The sequence below is a fragment of the Hyaena hyaena genome, unplaced genomic scaffold (genome assembly GCF_003009895.1).
Source record: "Hyaena hyaena isolate Hyena2069 unplaced genomic scaffold, ASM300989v1 scaffold_559, whole genome shotgun sequence".
Lineage (NCBI taxonomy): Eukaryota > Metazoa > Chordata > Mammalia > Carnivora > Hyaenidae > Hyaena > Hyaena hyaena.
Window position 1 is genome coordinate 810838 of NW_024081191.1, and position 21321 is coordinate 832158.

The window sequence follows — 21321 nt, forward strand, 5'->3', positions numbered from 1 at the left end:
TTCTTTCTCTTTTTGTTGTCTTTCCTTATTTTTAGCATGAGTCCCCATAATAATTTCATTGAGTAGTAGAGACAGGAAGAAACTATGAAGTTTCAGATAATGAACTTAGAAGAAGAAAAAAAAAAAAAAGCCTGGACTGTTGGTGGGGGAAACAACACTGGCACTCAGCTTCCAAAACTAGCGTTTACTCTTTTCTAATTTGAAGACCCCTCTGCAAAGAGACACCTTGCAAACAGAAGACACTGTTGCTGAGATCCCTGAAAGAGTCACCCATCACAAGCCCACTTTTAGGATAGAAAGACTTTATTGTGGATTCCTAGAAGTTAAATATATGTGTTATATATTCATATGACTATATGTTATATATTTGCTTATATTATGTTCACTTTAGTAAATACTCGTTAAAAGACTGTGCACAGGTACGCCTGGGTGGCTTAGTCAGTTAATCGTTCTGGCTCTTGATTTTGGCCCAGGTCATGATTGCATGGTTCCTAGGATCTGGCCCCAAGTCAGGCTCATGCTGACAGCACAGAGCCTGCTTGGGATTCTCTCTTCCTCTCTCTCTGATCCTTCCCCACTCATGCTCTCTTTCTCAAAATAAATAAATAAACATTTAAAACTATATCAAATCAAGTCAAATCAGAGTGTCCACAAAGCCCATCAAGCAGGATTTTGTTGGAGATTCAAGGATGAAATTTAGGGCCCTGCCCTCCAGTGACTCATAATCTAGAGCTATTTGCAGTTTGAGGATCGACGGGCAGGGAGGGCACATGGACTCTTTTGTGAATCAGATGACATTTACAGGCCCTAGAAAATTATTCCAGGTCATCATGTACACACACAATTCAGCAAGTAATTTCTTGGGGTTTATAGGGCTTCTGGACATTGGAAGAATAGCTCATGTGTGAGTCCCATACCATCCAACCACAAAACTCATGTAGGTGAACTTTTTATCATAGTTAGTCCTACCCACATACAAAGAGACAAAGCCAGTCACATAGTTTAAGAAAGGAGTAATATCCTGCCCTTGGAGCTCAGGTTTTCTTGATTAATAGCTGCTACAGAAAATGCCTTCATCTCCGTCAGACTTGTGTTTTGAGTCCTTCTTTCCTGGCAAGGATGGACTGTATTCTTCAGAGTGCACAGCCCACCAGGGCACTATTCAGTGAGGTCCTCCTCATTGGACTTGCCCACAAAACTTCCTGCCCTTGCCCTCCATAGTCCCTTTCAAGCCCCTGGGCAAGACCTGCTGGGGCCTCATTCTACAATCTGACCCCCTCAGAGAGGGTTGAGGTTGAGGGACCCCACCCTGCTGGGGAAATCTCAAGCCAAGGCTATGGCTGCAAGGAGTTTCTGGCATTTGTGAGTTGGCTAGTGGTTGGGGATTTTCCAGTCTTTTCCTACTCTGTAAAAGCAACCAGATTTTTCATTTTTAAGTTAGGATGTTGAAGTGTCACTGAATCGTTGGGGACTGACATCTGGGATTGGAGTGTCTCTGGACCAGAGCCAGAGTCTCTGTATCACTTAAGGACACAGACACCCTGGCTTCTTCCCCGTGGTCACTTGTGAATAAGATTATGGGGCTTTTGCTATATTCCCTACACCGTCTCCTAGGGAAGGGGACAGTTCCCATTTACCTTCTCTTTCTGATCCTCAGGCTCAGATCCATGGGGTTTTATGAAATTCTGAGGTTGCATCCATTTTCTCGTGTCTAACATCCTCTTCTGGATATTAGTGCTTCAAGCGACACTACAAAGGAGGCTCAGGTATGGCCTCATTTGGAATACCACCACTAATATAGTAGTATAATATAGTAATAATATATAATATGGTAGTAATATATCGTGCTTTGGGTTTTAAAAGGGCTTTCACTTTTATTGGTATTTTAACAATTGTTATTCCTCCCAAAATAGTGTATCAGTAGGGATTCCAGCAGGAATCAAGGGGCACAGTCAAAGAGTTAACTGAAAATTATTTAAAGAGGGGACTATTTAGAGATATATCAGTCCAATCAGGACAACAGAAATTGTGCCAATTATTTTAACAAAAAGAATTAGTTTAAAAGAGTTAGAGATCTTTACATGAGATATCTAAAGCAGTCAAATTCATAAGGGCAGGAAATAGAATGATGGTTGCAAGAAGCTGGGGGAGAGGAGAAGGGGAGTTGTTCAATAGTCACAGAGTTTCAGTCTTGCAAGGTGAGAAAGTTCTGAAGAGCTGTTTCACAACAATGTAAACACACTTAACACTACTGAAAGGGACACTTACAAATGGTTAAGACAGTACATTTTAACTAAGGTGTTTTTAACCACAAGAAAAAGAAAAATAAAAAAGCATTAGAGAGTTGAGTATGTGAAAGGGCTCACTGAGGGAACACAGAAAAATTAACTGTAAAAAAGCAGCTAGGGGTGCCTGGCTGGCTTGGTCAGTGGAGCGTGAAGACCCTTGATCTTGGGGTCATGAGTTTGAGACCCACATTGGGTGTATAGATTATGTACTACATAGATGATAGATAGATAGATAGATAGATAGATAGATAGATAGATAGATAGATAGACAGGCAGACAGACAGACTGATTAGTGTGGAAAGAGGCTAGTACTACTTTGGCCAGGAAACCAAGGGAAGAGCTTGTGGTTATAACCCCAAAGCTCAGAGGTGCTGCCTGGCAAATAGAGGTACCTGCTGTGCTAATGGTTCAGGAAATCCCTGCTGTTGTGAGGGGACTAGAAAAGGAAAATCAAGCAAAGGGGAAGATCAAGTCCCTCCTCCTCCTTCTCCTCAGCCTTGCAGGCTCCCCGTGGCATTGGCAGAACTGACAGGGAGCTGCCAGCACAGAGGGATATAATTTGCAAGGTCCCAGCCCAGCACGAAAAAGCAGGGCACAGAAAGGTTAAGAGCTGAGCAGTGTCAGCTTAATTTATGGGCACAAAAGGCATGGCAAGGTAAAGGGAATGGTAAAACAACCAGCAACTGGGAACAGCAGGAGGCTGTTACCACTCTAAACCTAAGGGGCAAGAGGAAGGAATGACCTTATAGCGACCTCCTGAGGGTCAAGGCTGTGTGGGAAAGGAGAAATCAGCAGGAGTTGTGATCCCCTGCCTAAACTAGAGCCAAGCAAGGAGGCAGCAACAGGGTGAAGGGTCTGGGGGCAGAGCCATCTGACCTCCATCTCCTCCCACCTACCCATCTCCTGAAACCAGCCTCAGCTTGGCCAAACCAAACTCGAAGCCACAGTTCAATATGTTTAGTATTCATTTAATGAAAATAGAACCTACTTTATGCATTTACCTGCATCTTTATTTCCCCACCTAAGGACAACAATAATAAAGAAACAGAAATCCCTCCGTGTTAATATAGATCAACCCATTCTTTCTAGAACACTTAGCAATAACTTGGCATGAAGAAAATTTGCTTGTAAGTGTGAAACATTGGGAAAAAAATAAATGTGAAAAACTGGAACTATTTTTCAAATCTGTCAAATGCCTGATATATGCCACTAAAATACTTGCTTATTGATTTTCACACCTTACTGTAAAGAGTGGGCTAAATGTTTATCACCTTCTTCTCTTGCCAATAGTTGAGTAACTGCTTTGTCTTCAGGTTCCTCCTCTAAAATGAGAATGATAAGGGTGCCTGAGTAGCTCAGTCAGTTAAGGGTCTGACTCTTGACTTTGGCTCAGGTCATGATCCCAGGGTTGAGGGATCCAGGCCCATATTGAGCTCTACACTGGGCACAGAGCTTGCTTGAGATTCTCTCTCCCTCTGCCTTCCCCATTGTACCCACACACTCTCTCTCAATAACAATAAAATGGGAATGAAAATAATACACACCTCACAGGATTACTGCGAAGCTGAAATGAGAAAAAAATAGATGAAAGCAGTGTAAAAAGATGGGGTTTTGTTTTCTGTTCCCTTTAGCTCTCCCTGGACCTCAGTGTCCAGGAGACACTACCACCATGATGGCCATCATCTTCACCAGCACTACCATCATCTCAGCACCTCCACTGTTGCTAACATCACTACGATCACCATTATTATCATTAACATCGCTATCTTTGCTTCAGGTTCTAAATTTCCTTAAATTTCATTGCCTCTGGGGCCTTTAAATTTTTGTTGAGAAAAAAAAAAATCTCTTGGAGGAAATGAGATGTGGGATTTGGAGTCAGAAGAACTGCACTGAGGCCTGTCCCGGACAGTGACCATTGTAGGCGGCTTCGTAATTTCCCAGTTTCTCATCTATGGAGCAGGAATACCCGCCTACCTTTTGCTCCTCCAAATCCATTCTCTTCCCTTTGCTTCCTAGTCTGTTCACAGAGGAACCTTTACAAGCCGAATTATCTAGGCTCTCTTGTATGGGTACATGGCTGTATGAATGTTAGTAAGAAGGGACAGAAAATAGACATGCCAAGCTTAAGCTACTTGGTTTAACGGAGCAGGACAGTGGTGGTAGTGGAAATATTAGGTAAGAGAAAAAAAGACTAGAGAACAATTTAAAAATATTTACATCTAAAAACATTATGCTGAGTAAAACAAATGAGATATAAAATCACCTATACATATGATATCGCCTTATGAAATTCTAGAAAATACAAAATCCGTAGTGATGGAAAGGAGATCAGTGGTTGCCTGGCACCAAAAGTGGAGGGAGAGACTGACTGCAGCAGTGTACATGGGAACATTTTCAGGGAAAGAAATATTTGGTATCTTTTTTTTTTTTAATGTTTATTTATTTATTTTGAGAGAGAGAGAAAGAGAGAGAGAGAGAGAGCAGAGGAGGGGCAGAGAGAGATGGAGAGGGAGAGAATCCAAGCAGGCTCCATGCTGTCAGAGCAGAACCCAACACGGGCCTCAATCCCACAAACCATCAGATCATGACCTAAGCTGAAATCAAGAGTCAGACGCTCAACCGAGGGAGCCACCCTAGAAACGTTTGGTATCTTGACTGTGGTGATACATTTGTCAAAACCCAACTACCTATATTTAAATGGGTATTGTTTACTATACTTTAATAAATTTTAAAAATATTCATGGCATAGTACAAATGGAAGATATAGATCACAGAATTCCAGATGTGATATTACTGTAAATCTGTACAACCTGAATATACACATAGGACCAGACGCTGGCACGGGCCAATGAGGGCATTAGTTTGGTTCACAGATGCCTGCTACTTTGTAAGCAACATACAGAAGAGACATGGACTGAGAGAGGCTTCTGAAGACAGGGCACACCAGCAATACCAAACTTGTTGATGAAGCTGCCTTTTACGGAAATTAGCGTGAGCATTGAAAGAAACCAGGAAAGGGACCTGGTGGGTGTCACATTTTAAAAGAATTCTATGCAATGGGCTGTTGAGTTATAATACAACTTAGCAGGAGAAGGGGGCTGATCTCAGGGCCGCTGTGGCTGAGTAAGTTTGCTAACCTCTCCAGATTTCAATTTTTTACTTTATAAACTAAAAATACTACTAGCCCTCAAATGCCAAGTTTTTCAAGACCCTTATTATAGCCACTAAGAAGTAATTTCAAAGACATGAGCGGAAACATCAATTAATTCAAACACAAAGTGGATTTGGCTCATCAGCTTTGTGCTAATTCAGGAGACTTAAAACAACATAATCAGATCCCTGAATTCATGCAACTAAGCAAAGCCCCACTTTTTTATGCTAGTCTAGTATCTCTCACCCAGCTGTATCATAGAAACATCTGTGAAACTTCTAAAAAGTACAAATTCCTGGGGCGCTTGTGTGGTTCATCCAGTTGGGCGTCCAACTTTGGCTCAGGTCATGATCTTGCAGTTTGTGAGTTCGAGCCCCACATCAGGCTTTGTGTTGACAGGTCAGAGCCTGGAGCCTGCTTCAGATTCAGTGTCTCTCTCTCTGTCTGCCCCTCACCCTCTCATGTTCTGTCTATCTCTCAAAAATAAATGTTAAAAAAAATTTTAAGTACAGATTCCTGAACCCATCCCTTGGAATGTATGACTCAGTGGGTCTGGGGTATGGCCCAGAGAGCTGATCAGTTCCACAGGGGACTCAGACAATCAGCTAGTGTTGAGGATGCCTCTACTAGGCACTTGCCCTGCTGTTCTTAGGGAGCCCAGGTGTTCCAGGATTGCCCTCTCAGAAAAAAGTTTTGTGATATTCTGCTAGCACCATCCCCAACACCATGGCCTCAGGACTCCCAGGAAAGACAAAGTAGCCTCCATATGCAGCTGGGATTGGACACAGCTAAACTAGGTAAAGGAGACAGAGGTATTCGATGGTATGGACACCCTTCCATGTTTCCATTAAAAGGGCTTATTCTGAATCTTCTTTTCTCCTCCCTGAGTATTAGTGATTGAGCCAGTTAACAAATAGTATCTAAGAAGCACTGGTAGCACCTTACACAATAAAGGTACAAGGAAACGAGACAACTTTCTGACCTGCTTGTGACACCTTCACATATACCCTGCCCTGAGATCTAGGCTTCTCAAGAGCAAGAAAAATCGGCTCTTCATTCACATCCTCAAAAAACATTTACTGGCTGCCTACTATGTGCAAGCTCTATTCAAGTTACTGGGGACACAGTAGGGAGTTACAGGCAAGTTTCTCATCCTTGGCTACAGTCTGGTTAAAAGAAACAAGTACAAAACAACAAAAAAAGATAGCATGAGATTTTGATCACTATAAAGCAAGACATTAAAAATAAGTTGTGGGGCCCCTGGTTGGCTCAGTCGGTTGAGCATCTGATTTTGCTCAGGTCACGATCTCACAGTCTGTGAATTCAAGCCCCACGGTTGAGCTCTGTACTGACAGTTCAAAGCCTGGAGTCTGCTTCAGATTCTGTGTCTCCCTCTCTCTCTGCCCCTCCCCTGCTAGTGCTCTCTCTCTTGCTCTCTCTCTCTCTCTCAAAAATAAACAAACACTTAAAAAAAAAAAGATGTTATGATAAAGAGTGAAGGACAAGAGGCAGTCCACTGTGGTGGGCAGGGAGGTGGTGGGTACTCAAGGAGGGACTCCCTGAGGGGGATGACATCTGAGCTGAGACTCAAAGAGAAGAAACCAGCATGCAGACAGCCTGGAAGGGAGCATATAGAGGAATGTGACAGCTGAGGTCTGGCAGGAAGCAGGCACCACCCAAAAAGGGTTCCTCACAAAAGTACAGAGAGAGTTTGGGGCACCTGGGTGGCTCAGTTGGTTGAGTGTCCAACATTCACTCAAGTCATGATCTCTCAGTTTGTGAGTCTGACCCCTATAGGGGACTCACTGCTGTCAGCACAAAGCCTGCTTTGGATCCTCTGTCTCCCCCTCTCTCTCTGCCCCCTACCTCTTGCGTGCTCTATCTCTCTCTCTCTCAAAAATAAACATTAAAAAAAAAGTATAGACAGAATTTAATGAAACGAGAGAGACAGTGTGGGATGCTCCAGTACTACCAAAGGTAGGGGGAGCGAGGAACACTTCCGGTGACCTAGCCAGAAAGAAACAGGACGAATAAATACCCTGAATAAGTATCTTTTCCCTCCCTCTCTCTGATCCCATGCTAGTGCCTCCCCTTGGCCAATTCCAACAGGAAGCCAGAATGCTAGTGTGTCCACTGATGCAATTCATATGGTCAGCCTATAAGGTCAAAGGACAAAAGCGGAAAGGTTGGAAGTTGGGTCTGAAAAGGCAAATGGAAGCCATTGGTATAACGGGCAAGTGCAAGGGCTTGAGATGGGAAAGAGCAGAGATTGTTCATGGAACACAAGGGCCTCTGAGCTGGAGCTCAGAGGACAAGGTTTAGGATGAAGAGAGAGAGGAAGACAGGCCCTGATCAGACTTTCTGAGGGGAGGTGCTGACACTTCATTCTGTGCCCAATGTGAAGCCTTAGGAAGATGTAGAAAGGTGGTATGATCAGCTGCTCACTCTTCTAAGGCCTGCTCTGCTCACTGTGTGGAGTAGGCACCATAGGGAGCTCTACAGGTGGATGCAAGAAACAACCAGTGCTACAACACTGCAATGAACTCACCCCAGAACTCAAATGTGTGGAGAAACTAGGCTTCCACTTGGTCTAGAGTTGATCTATTCTTGCTCACTAGCTGTTATCAACTATAAGAAAATAAAAACAGCAGGGGAGAGAACCCGTAGACCAATACAGTGGTTTAAGTAGTCCTTCAGCCTCTTTGGTTAGACATGCTTAGTCTCTAGATTTTGGCATCATCTCTGCCCTCCAGGATGGTGCACAGAGGAAGAGAAACATACATGACCATATGAATTGGGGTAAAAGAGTCTTCAGAGCCATGCAGGGTCCTTGGGTTCCTCAAGCTCCCCAGCAATGTCCCTTGTCCCCACCTATAATGGTGTCATTAGGGGCTATAGCTGAGGCTGAGCTGGTATACACCTTGGTCTATAACAAGCTCTCCGATGAGTGGGACTACTAGTCACCTCCTCTCTCACTGGCATTACAGGACCCTCTGGATGCCCCAAAGTCCCCAGCTCAAAAGGTCCATGTTGGCCCTGGTGGCTCTCAGCTCAACGTTCATGCTAGGGAGAACAGAGGAAGGCTTAGGGATACAAACGAGACCCTCACTCTCCCTGACCATATCTCTGAATTTATTTCCATGTAGTCACTCACTGGGTTGGCCAGGAAGGCCCCTCCCTGGGCCTCCAGGCACCTTTCCCCGGTGTCCCAGACTAGAAGGTAAGAAGGAGTCCCCGTGCCCTCTGTATTCCTCAAGTATTTAAGTGACTTCTCTCCCTCTGAGCTACAGCCCCAAGGGAAGGTTAGAATCCCTAACTGACCATCCTGTCTTCTTTATCTCTGTCTTCCTTCTCCAAAAATCTATTTGGGCAGGTATGCAGGCTTCATCATCATAGCCCCACCTTCTGAACTCCAGCCTTATCACTAAGCATTTAAAGGTGAATGGTACAGACTTTCTATATGTTACGGGAGAAATTTATGATCTAGTCTTGCAGTCGTGATCCTTGCTATATAAATGGAAACTGAAAACATTTATGAAATCCTTTCTCTCCCTATAAAGATAAGCTTTCAAATCTACTGTTTTTTTTTTCCTGTACCACCCTATTTTTTAAGATCAGAAGCCAAATATTAACTCTTTCAGTCTGTATCCTTTTATCCCTTCTGTGAGCAGGTATATCTGAAAAAATGAGAAAAGTACATTTAATTTTTCTAAGCCACTGCCATCATTATACCTGTTAGGAATCTCTTCGTAATGGTATGGATGAGAGCAAAGCATAGAATACTCTCTGGTAGAAGTGAAGTAGAGAGCAAGAAAGAGAGAGCAAAGGAGGAAGATGTAGGAAATATTTTGGAATTAGAGCAGAACTGGCTAAAGGACGAGATGGTAGACGGTGAAGAAAATGGGGAACCAAGAATGACTCCTAAGTGAGTAATAGAGAGATGGTGGTCCATTAGGGAAGAGTGGAGAACACATTTGTGGCTGGAAAAGTCAAGGACTCTGTTTTCTACCCAGTAAATTTGAAATTTCAATCAAACATCCAAGCGATAATGTCAGTAGGCCACTTAGAAGTGAGGCCAGAGAGGATGATAAACAACTTGGGAGTCAGCAGCATACAGACGGTGCCGAAAGCCCAACGCTCCTTATGGAGAAAGGGTAGGTCCATGCACTGACTGTACTGGGGATGGAAGTTTCTGGAGGCCAAGCTACGTTAGGACAAAAGGGACAGGAGGAAAATTTCTGACCCAATCCAAACCTACCTCAAGACAAACTCTTAAGATTCAATGTAACATTTAGGGTCCAGACTCAGGTTCCACAAACTCATCCTGATTTTAGCTATAACCACAGAGGAGAGAAAAAATACATATGTCGGAACTAGATCATCATTTCTGTACAGACTTTTATCTGAGAGAAAGTAACACATACTTACTTGGGATCCTTCATCGTGGAGAAAACTCCCTGTACAAGCAGGAGACCAATAAGAAACAAAGAAACTCCCTATTGATCTTTCTATCAACAAAGGACCTTGTGCTGGACCATTGTTTCAGCCCAGAAGCCACCCAGGGCATGCTCTCTATTCAATATGGACTTATGGTCTCATGCTCTGTTTCTCTCTATCAAAAATAAATAAAACTTAAAAAAAAATGGATCTACGGTTTAGTGTTTCACTACACACTCTAATGTTTCTGTTACTGGGTAGGCAGAGGGAAATAATATGTAGGTCCCCTCTGAGCTGGGGGGAGGGGCAGAGTGGGGTACTGGGAATGAAAGGGCCAACATTATTTCCAAAGAAATATCCCCAACTGCTGAAACAACTTTGCATCTGGGTTCGTTGAGAGTCATACTTTTGAAACAGTAAGGTACCTCCTCCATCAAAGGGAATGGAAAGCTGACAACCAGAAGACAGACACACGTAATAAGGGTTTAGGGAAAACTATGTGAATATCACATAAAAAGAAGTAGGAAAACAGAAAGGATAAAGAGGACATGAGTCTTTGAAATCTACATGTTTATGAAGATAGAGTAGAAGAGAGAGGAGGGGAGAGAACAGGAGGAGAAAGTTCTTTTTTCAGGAATAATTACTATTTAACTATAACCCTCTTGCTCCCTCTGGAGGCCAAGGGCATGAATAACATGTCTTCAAAAGAAAAAAAATCCTAATAGCCTCAGCTTCATTTGTCACAGCAACTTTCTTCTTCACCTTAAAATAGGTCAGTATTGGGGCACTTGGGTGGCTCAGTCGATTAAGCATCTGATTCTTTTTTTTTTTTTAATATTTTTATTTATTTCTAGGAGAGAGAGAGAGAGAGACGGCGTGAGCAGGGGAGGGTCAGAGGGAGAGGGAGTCACAGACTCTGAAACAGACTCCAGGCTCTGAGCTGGCAGTCAGCACAGAGAGCCCGACACGGGACTCGAACCCACGAACCCCTAGATCATGACCTAAGCGAAAGTCGGACGCTTAACCGACTAAGCCACCCAGGCACCCCAAACATCTGATTCTTGATTTCGGCTGGAGACATGATCTCACTATCATGATATCAATTCCCACTTCGTCCTCCCCAATAGCCCCCCAACACGGAAGTGGGCTTCTTTCTCTCTCTCTCTCTCTGCCCCTCCCCAGTGCTCTCTCTCTCTCAAAAAAAAATTTTTTTTAATAGATCAGTATTAAAATAAAGGGACAAAATAAGGGCAAGAAATAAAAACCCTCTGGCTTTCAGGCACTTTCCACATTTGGAAATTTCAGTACTCTGAAATTTAAAGCCCCCAAATTTGATGTGTTTTATAAGCAAAGCCAGAGTACAGCACTAATCAAATACTTAAGGCAGGCCTTATAAGATGGGGAAAAGGTACAACATTGCATTAGCCTTCTTTACTCCATTTCTCCAAACAGCTCACTTATTTAGTAAACAGGAAAATTCTTTTGGATACTGTTTGAAATCTAATTTTTTTAAGATTTCATTTTATTTTTTAAATGCTCATGTATTTATTTTGAAAGAGAAAGAGGACACAAGTTGGGTAAGGGCAGAGAGAGAGAGGGAGAAAGAGAATTCCAAGCAGGCTCCATGCTGCCGGCACAGAGCCCAAAGTGGGGATCAAATTCACAAACAGTGAGATCATGATCTCAGCCAAAACCAAGAGTCAGATGCTTAACTGATGGAGCCACCCAGGCGCCCCTAAAGATTTTATTTTTAAGTAATCTCTACACCCAATGTGGGGCTCGAACTCAGAACCCCCAAATTAAGAATCGCATGTTCTAGAATGAGCCAACCAGGTGCCCCTAGGACGGTGTTTATCCTCATATCAGTCTAAAATCATCTGGAAGGACAGTATCTAGACTTCGTTTCAGGTTTTCTGTATTTTAACAAGGATGCATTGTTATCAGACAACTCTGTACCCTAGATGTAGGTATACTCAAATGTTAAATTATCTCATAATTCTAATGACTCTATTCTGGCAGTAATCACAGTATTACAATTTGTCTACCTAGATCTAGCAGCTGAATTAAGAAAACAAGTCAAGGCGCCAAAGACAATGAGCCTTCATAAAGCTAGGGCTCATGAGGCCATTCTTCAGGTTCTCAGTTCAGTAGTTCCAAACAAGTAGCACTGAGACTCATTTTAGAAAGCTTCATTTTAGCCTAATGTTTTTACAATACAACAGACACTGACACTGATAACATTTGGGCAGAAGGAGCCATGCCTCATAGCTGTGGGTTCAATTTGGGTAACAGTGTTTAATAAATACATAGCCAGAAGGAAAATTCCTCTAGCTTGATTAACTATTCTTTCAGAACAAACACTAATCTGGAGCATTCTTTGTGGCCACAGGCAATGAATAGGTAATATAACACCAGCCACACCATGACAAAGTACAAAAAGAGCAAAGATGAATTTTTATCGGTAATTCTATGCAATTTAGCATATGCTAAAAGTGACATCTCAAATCACTGGGGCAGGACGACTGGGTAGCCATTGGGAACAAAAGGTATCTTCAGTTTTGGCACAGAGACAAAGACTTAAAATACAGAGACAACAAAACACTGGTAATCTGACCACATAAGAATAAATTCAATGTATAACAAAACAAAACCCACAATAAACAAAGACAAAAGACAACCAACAAATGGGGAGAAAATATTTGCAAGACATATCTGTAATATGTGAAGGGCTCTTGAAAATCAAAAAAGGACCAAAAAGCCAGTAGAAAAAAGGAATCAAAGATATGGAGACAATTCATCCCCAAAATATAAAATAGTCCTTAAAAATGTGAAAAAATAATGTTAGAGAAATGTAAATTTAAAAAAGCACTGAGATACCATTTTTATCTATCAGACTGGCAAAAATTAGAAAGTATGATAATACATTCTCTTGGCAAAACTGGGGGGAAACTCTCATAATTGCTGGTAGGAATAAAGACCAAGAACAACCCTTTCTGGAATGAAACTTGACAACACTTAACAAAAACTATAGGTGCACTTTTGCCCCAACAATCCCACTTTTAGGAATCTACTCTGAGGATAAACCGCCAACAATACAAAATAAATATGCACAAGGTTATTCACTGCAACACTGTTTTTAACTGCAAAATATTAGAAGCAACCTAGATGCTCAATGCCATCAGTAGAGGAGTTGCTGAAGAAACTATGATACATCCACACAATGGAATAGTAAGTAGCTATAAAAAGAATGAATTTATGGATTTATTCTCTATGAAATTATATGGAGTGATTTTCAAAACATATTAAATTTAAAAACCAAATGAAGAGTATCTATACTATGCTACCCTTTGTGTTAAGACAGAAGGGTGTATAACAATATATATGTATATATTCTTTATACATTCGTTGATTTGTTCAAAAGAAATGCCAAAAGGTTAAACCAAACCTTAGTGAGTTTTACCTATAGAAAGAAAGTGGGAACAGTGCAGAAAAAAAAGGGGGGGGGGAAGAAAAGAGAGGTGAAAGGATAGGGGCAGTGAAACTAGTCTGAATATACTTTGTTTTAAATAAATCTGACTCTAGGGTGCCTAGTCGGTTAAGTGTCTAACTTTGACTCAGGTCATGATCTCACAGTTCCTGAGTTCGAGCCCTACATCAGGCTCTGCGCTGATAGCTTAGAGCCTGGAGCCTAATTCAGATTCTGTGTCTCCTTCTCTCTCTGCCCCACCCCTACTTGTATTCTGTCTCTCTCCATCTCTCAAAAATAAATGTTTAAAAAAACTTTTAAATAAACCTGACTCTTAAAATCATGTACTGTTTTCATATACCCCCAAAAATAAATGATTAATATAAATTAGGGGATGGGAGAACCCAAAATGGAATAAATAGTAACAAATGAACTAAACTGTATTACATGAATAATATAACCACATGGAGGTAGGAAGGCAAGAGCTAGCCTAAGAAACAGTATTTTGACTATCTATTGTAAGAAGAGCTAAGGCCAAAGGAACTATGCACAAATATTATACTCTACTTAGTAAATTTTGTTTTCACAGGGGTAGTTAGCAATTCTGAAGCCATCTCATGTGAATACTGGTTCTGAACAAATAAATATATCACGGATAATGGGAGCCAGGTTTCTGACCACCAAAGAAAGACATTACAACATAAGAACAGGCACAGGGCAGAGAGGGCTGGAATGAATCCTGTGATACTGGACTGGAATCAGAGGTATCAATACAAGCTCATTATTTTTAACACATGTACAGATGAAGAGCTATAAAAATAGATTAAAATGTGTGTGAATACTGGCTCTGAACAAAGCATGGGGTAACATACATACATATATCTCCTAGCTCTATATTCTGAGAGGGCCTAGAAGTAATGAATTTTTCCAATTAATGGAACCAGAGCTCCCTTAAAGAAAACTTAGAGACTTGAGACCTGGGACAGGAAAAACTAAAGATGTACCTGGAAACTCTTCTAGTGCCAGAAAGGAAGGAAGTGCTCAAAAATTAACAGGAGCACACTCAGGACATAGGAGCTAACCAGAAGGAGTGCCCGGTAGCAAATATAGGAACATTTTGAGCAACAATATATTTAATAAATAATGATGGATTATATTCATGAGTCAAAGCTGACGAAAATAATTAGCATTCCAATTAATCAATGTGGAAAGAATGAAGGAAATAGGAAATCACCATTAGGCAAATACCATACCTAATAACTACTGCATAGAAGAACCATCAATAGATGATAAAATGAGCAGGCAAAAGTTATTATGGGAAAAAGATATTTACATAGCCTCAAACTATCTGCCTACAAGATACGTACTAAGTACAAAGGCAAAAATAGTTACTTTACAGGGTAGAAACCTGTCATACAACATCTTAATCGAGCAATCAAAGTGAACATCACCACTCATAAGGCATAGCAATATCATGTGCCTTTGATATGATACACTGAGAAGGTACAACCTAACCTCTGTGGTGTTCTTGTAAAAAATATATCATCTCACCCTAGTCATCAGAAAACATCAGACAAACCCAAATTGAGGGATGTTCTAGAAAATAACTGACCAGTACTCTCCAGAAGTGTCAAGGTCATGGAAGACAAAGAAAGGAAACCACAGAGATGTGACGACTAAATGCAGGGTGTGATCCCGGATTAGATCTGGGACCAGAAGGATTCAACATTAGTGGAAAAATTATTGAAGTTCCAATAAGGTTTATAGATTAGTTAATAGTGGAGTGTCAATATTAATTTCCCTATTAGTCTGTTGAATAAGTATCAACATGAGAGAGAGCTGAGTAAAGGTTACATGGGAATTCTGTATTATTTTTGCCAGTCTTTTCTGTAAGTCTACCCTTATTTCAAAATTATAAAAAAGTTTTAAGGATTTTTTTCTAACTGTTTAAGTGAATACATGTCTATGTGGCACATTTCTGAAGGGTATTACATGTACACTACCTTTTTAGGACTGCTGGATTTAAGTTCTGCAGATATTGATGTATAAATTCTGTAGGAAAAATGTTGGATACCAGAAAAAAAAACATCAGCAGAACCGTACTTTGTTTAAAATCATTATAAAACAAAATACAGCCCATTGTTTAGATTTGGGGAAATAGGAATAATGATGTGGTACTTGTGCTATTTCTACTGTCAGAGCTATAACGGTGACGTTCAAGTCAGAAAGTAGTCACTGGATGCATAGTCTGTGCTCAGACTTGAGCTGGGTCCTATTAAGTTCACAAATCATTATTGGACAGTTCATTCATGCCATGTAAATCCTTTTGGTCCCACCTCTTGGAGTTAATGCTTGCATGGCCAGCCTTAGCCAATAGGAAGCAGAAACCAATGGATAAAAGTTTCCCCTTTTGTCCCCCCAAGCAAACAATTATGAGACACATTTAAAAGAATACCCTATCAAGATTGAGCACAAGTCACCCATAGGAACGGACAACTCAATAATGTATCACTGTATGAGCTTCCCCACCCTGCCTGTTCAATTCCCCTGACCCCTCATTCTTACTCAGTGGAATTACTTCCAAACAAACTACTTTTTAGCAGTCTTTGTCATGGGCTCTGCTTCGAGGGAGTACAGAGGAAGGGATGGTGGAGACCCAAGCTAAGATACATGCTTGCCCTTAAGTACAAATTGCAGACACAAATATGAAGAAGATACCAATCAATGGGAGTATATTACTAAGCATTATAGGCATTCAGAAATGAGAATTCTACTCATTAAGAGATAGATATTTCAGATGGATGTTTCAGATGGATGTAGACTGTGATTCCCAAAAGAGTGATAACTCTTTGAGAGAGTGGTAGAATAAGAAAAGAGGGTATCCTACATCCATGAACAGACAACTCAGGTGCCAAATCAAGTTGGGTTTTCTTTCTGCCACATGGAGAAAAGATTGTCTTAAGATTGTACCTGTACTGCTCCAGGACTTATCTGTACATGAGCTCTTAAGGAAGTCCTTTGCTAAAATTGCTAATTTTTTTCAATGGTTAGTTTTGAGAGAGAAAGAGAAACAGCATGAACAGGGGAGGGGAAGAGAGAGAAGGAGACACAGAATCCGAAGCAGGCTCCAGGCTCTGAGCCATCAGTGCAGAGCCTGACGCAGGTTTTGAATTCAGGAACCAAAAAATCATGACCTAAGCTGAATTCGGACACTTGCTTAACCAACTGAACCACCCAGGCACCCCAGTTCTACAATTTTTAAAGGAGAGATTTCTTTTGTGGAATACCAGACAGGAAATAGTTGACTTATACAAAGAATAAAAAAAGCAGAGGAGCTAAAAGAAATTTAGCAAAATTTCCATTCAATTTAATAAAAATACATTTGGCCCTATTGATACTAAAAATAGGTTTATTACAAAGCAGCTGCCTAACAATTTACAAAGCAGCTGCCTAACAATTTATGCCAATCATATCATTCTATATCAGGCACACTGAACTTCTGTTGCTCTTTTCTCCTGTTTCCTTTCTTTTGGTAATGTTTGTTTTCTTTAAAAGATCTATTAGCTACTTTCCTTAAAAAGAAAAATTAGGAAATGTGAACTGAAACTATGGTGAACCAGTGCCCAAGTTCCTTGCCAGTCTGAAGAGTCAGCTGAAAAAACAGTCAGCCACAAAGCAGGATGCGTTTTAAGCCCAGTCTTCAAAAATCAGCAAGGCTTTGAGGCACCTGAGTGGCTCAGTCGGTTAAGCATCTGACTTTGGCTCAGGTCATGATCTGAAGTTTTGTGAGTTCAAAACTCATGCTGGGCTCTGTGCTGACAGCCTCTTTCAGATTCTGTTTCTCCCTCCCTCTCTGTCCCACCCCTGCTTGTGCTGTCTCTCAAAAATGAATAAATGTTTAAAAATAAGAAAATTTTAAAAATAAATCCAGGAAATTTCTGAAGATCTGCAAGACAGCCACTTCTCTTGAGATGAATAGCCCCTACCAGGTGTAGTAAACACACATACAAAGGATTTAGGCATAAATGAAAAAGAAATGTTAACATGAAAAATAAAGTCAGAGTTCACTCTTAACATCTCCACACTTCACACACCTGAGGAGGATGACTTTTAAGTTTTTAAATCCTAACGCCATAAGACAAGTGTTCCTCAATGTATAAAATCAGATTTCATTTATCTTTTTCAGTTTCTCAAACTATGGGATGCAAGCCTTTGGGAAATCTAACCACCATATACAGTTACATAGTTTATACACTGCACAAATGTACCTCGCCAATGGGGATGTGAGGGTCAAGTATGGTTGAGTCCAGGAAAAGTCATGAATCTAAATATATATGTAAGCCTGTACATAATTTAAGGGAATCTTAAACCCTATGAAGCCCAGATCACAAGTTTACAACACTTTCCTCTATTCATTTCTACCCAAATAAATGAAGTTTGCATTTTACCATACTGAGAATTTGTTGCTGACTCAATCCTACCTTAGGCATAGAACTAATTACAAATGTGCCCTTTTCAAGGTAAAAGAAAATTTATCTTTACCAAGTTAATTAACTATTTTGTCCTTTGGTACAAAACTGATTTTTATATAAATAAGATCTTAAGACAGTAACTCTCAAGTATTTTCTCTTCATTTCTCTTCTGCCCCATGGAAAGGTCACTCTCTAGCCTTTACAAATTTAATAAAGAGCTAACATTATGGAAAGCATATCTAGGAGTACAGGTTTCAACATTTATAACATTGTGATATCTACTATCATTTTAAAGTTTCATTCAAATGAGCAAAATTTATCAGTTGAGGCTATCAGTTTAAACAGCTTAACTGAATGAAATGACACAGGAACATACTCTTAGATACATATGCTCATCTGGCAAAGTCAACTGATTAAATAAAAATATTTGACAATAAAAGGAACAAAAGCATCATACTTAATGCCAGGACGCACCTATCAATTTAAACTCAATTCTATGTCTGTGACATCGCCACCCCATGCTTCAGTACAAAGTAGTCCCGAATGTAATAGCTCAAAGATCTTCCACAATAAAAAGTTTTTGTCAATCTTTGATTTTCTCCAAACACTATTAAAGTAATGGTAAAAAGATTTTTTTTAAGTGTATTGTAAAAATACAAAAAAGGAATGGAAGAGTACTTCTGTTTCAGGCAAAATAACTTAGTGGGATGGGAAACTCAAGAAAAACTCCTGGGACACGTGCTGAAGAGTTCTGGATGAAATGTTGGGTTTGTTTCTTTTTTAATCTCTTTACAATCATGGCTGGGCACTACAAAGAAACACCACATGGGCCAAAACTGGAATAAGAACTGAAATCAAGTGAGACAGCTAGTGTAAGAGCTAACAGTCACCAGTGATGCTTCTGCTGGTCGACGCTAGTGGTTCCGGCTTTTTGGTCTTTATGCAAACAAGGACACAGGAAAAAAAACCTAGGACCCAGGATGACAGGTGAGGTGAGGTGAGATGAGGTGAGGTGAGATGAGAGCCAACAACTTCCTCGAAGATAAGATGGACACAGAAGCAGATAAGAAGGAAATATGCCTATTTTACCTTAGCTCTGGGAGAAGGGAAGATTCTTCCGGGAGTTTCTCCACAAGCTGGCCCTGCACACACAAACAAAATCTGAAGCATCCTTGGGTGTGAAAAACCCCAAGGTGAGAATTTAATTTAAAACAGTCCCAAACGGGGCACCTGGGTGGCTCAGTTGGTTAAGCATCCAGCTTCGGCTCAGGTCATGATCTCTCACTCCATGAGCTCGAGCCCCATGTTGGGCTCTGTGCTGACAGCTCAGAGCCTGGAGCCTCCTTCAGATTATGTGTCTCCCTCTCTCTCTGTGCCTCCCCATCTTGCTTGCGCACTCTCTCGCTCTTTCAAATATAAATAAATACTAAAAAGAAAAAAACCCAAACACTCACAAGTGACTGGCAGAAATAAATGCAAATCCTAGTGGAACATACCCTGAAGCCAGGCCACAAGTATTTACAGGTAAAGCAAATATAAAATTAAGACAAGAAATCCTAAGGCACAAGAGAAAACAATCAGCATACATGACTAACACTCAAACAGAACACAACCATATTAGACTCAAAATGACCTTAAAGAATTATACTGACTATATTTAAATATAAAAAAATAGTACTTAAAGTATGAACAGGCATATTTCATAAGTAGAGTGTCTAGAAATTTAAAACTATCATTGGATTTAGAAACTCAATAATGAGATAAAAAGGAAGATTACACATTGTTGAAGAAAGATTTACTATTAAAGATAATTTTGAAGAAATAACTCAGAATGAAGTTCTGAGTATATATATTACTATATATAATAAAGAGATGAAAAATATATAGGAAATGTAATAGATATTGAGAATAGAGTGAGAATGTTTAACACATCTCTAATAAGACCATCAGAAGGAACAAATAAATAATACAAGGATGAGGCAATGTTCAAAAACATAACAGCCGAAAAATTTACAAAACTGATAAAAGGCACAAATTCTCAGATTCAAGAAACCCGATGAATCCTAAAAAAGTTTAAAGAGATTCATAACTAGACATTACAGAGCAACACAACAAAGGGAATATCTTAAATGCAGCTAGAGGAAAAGATTATCTCAAAGAAATTAGTCTAACTGGCTTCTAAAATTCAGAAGACCTACCCCAGGAAGAAGTAAAATGACCTTCCCCCACCAAAATGGTCTGTGATGCAAAAACAGATGGTGAGGAAAATAAGTAGAAAGTGCATAAGAAAATCTAAGCTACTAATGACTGTATAATGAAGCAACAACTGTACTGAAATTGTGGGGTTAAATATAGAGAAGTAAAATTAAAATATAATAGTAAATGAGTGATGAGCAAAACTGGTGATTAAATTTTGAATTTGTTCAATTAAGCATGATTGTTAGAATTTTTAGGAGAACCACAAAAAAAACTTAACTAGAGAGCTGCACCTTCAATGGAGAAGATGGAATTTAAAACAAAATTTTAAAAATCTTTATCAATCCCAAAAGAGGGGGAAAATATGTATATAAAAACACAAAGCACAAAATCAGATGGTAACAAGTACTTCAAAAATATTAGTAAACATAATAAATATTAAAGCTACATTCTTTAGTAAAAGAAAAGGTCCATATCCAGCGACCTGATTTATAAATAAAGTATTATTGGAACACAGCTACGCTCATTCATTTACAGATCACCCAAGGCTGTCTTAGTACTACAACAGCAAAGTTGAGCCCTTCAACAGTGTCTCACCATGGCTTTTCCTAATTATCATAAACCTTTCTATTTGTACAAGAGGAATTTGGGCAAGCTTTTAATGTTCTGACTCAATTTCATGAGAATCACTGAGGCCAAATGCTTACTACAATCTTCCTCTTAACCTAAGGGCAACACCTACTGACCTGATAAGGGCAGCAGCTACAGCAGCCGACCTAGTAGAGGCTTCTGTAGACTTGGCTTTAGGGTCTCCTTTACACTTGACAGTGTCCCATGCTGTACAATCTTTGCTGCTTTCTAGAAATATACAGTTCTCAGCAGGTGGGCTTATCTTCTATGAGATGCTATTATTTTCTTTTTCACACATTTATATTCATTATTATATTTTAAATACTGCTGCTCTTCTTCTATTACCTGGAGAAGAGGACACTCATGATTATTTAACCTCTGTGCATGAATGATCTATGCTCCAAATTGATTTATTAGAAAAACCAGACTTAAACTTCTTTGTTGATGGATTTACATAGAAAAATATCAGAAGAGATGCACTGTAACAGGTCTCACATTTCCCCTCTAGGATATGACCCCCTGCAAGAAGGCAAAATTTGCCTCAGTATACTCACCAGGGCCTGTTCATTACTTATAGAGAATGGATATATCCACTGATAGCAGGTATGACTCTTGATCTCAGCAGAACATCTAATTAAGATCAATTAGAAACTTAAAGAACTTTGAAGTACTCTAATACTT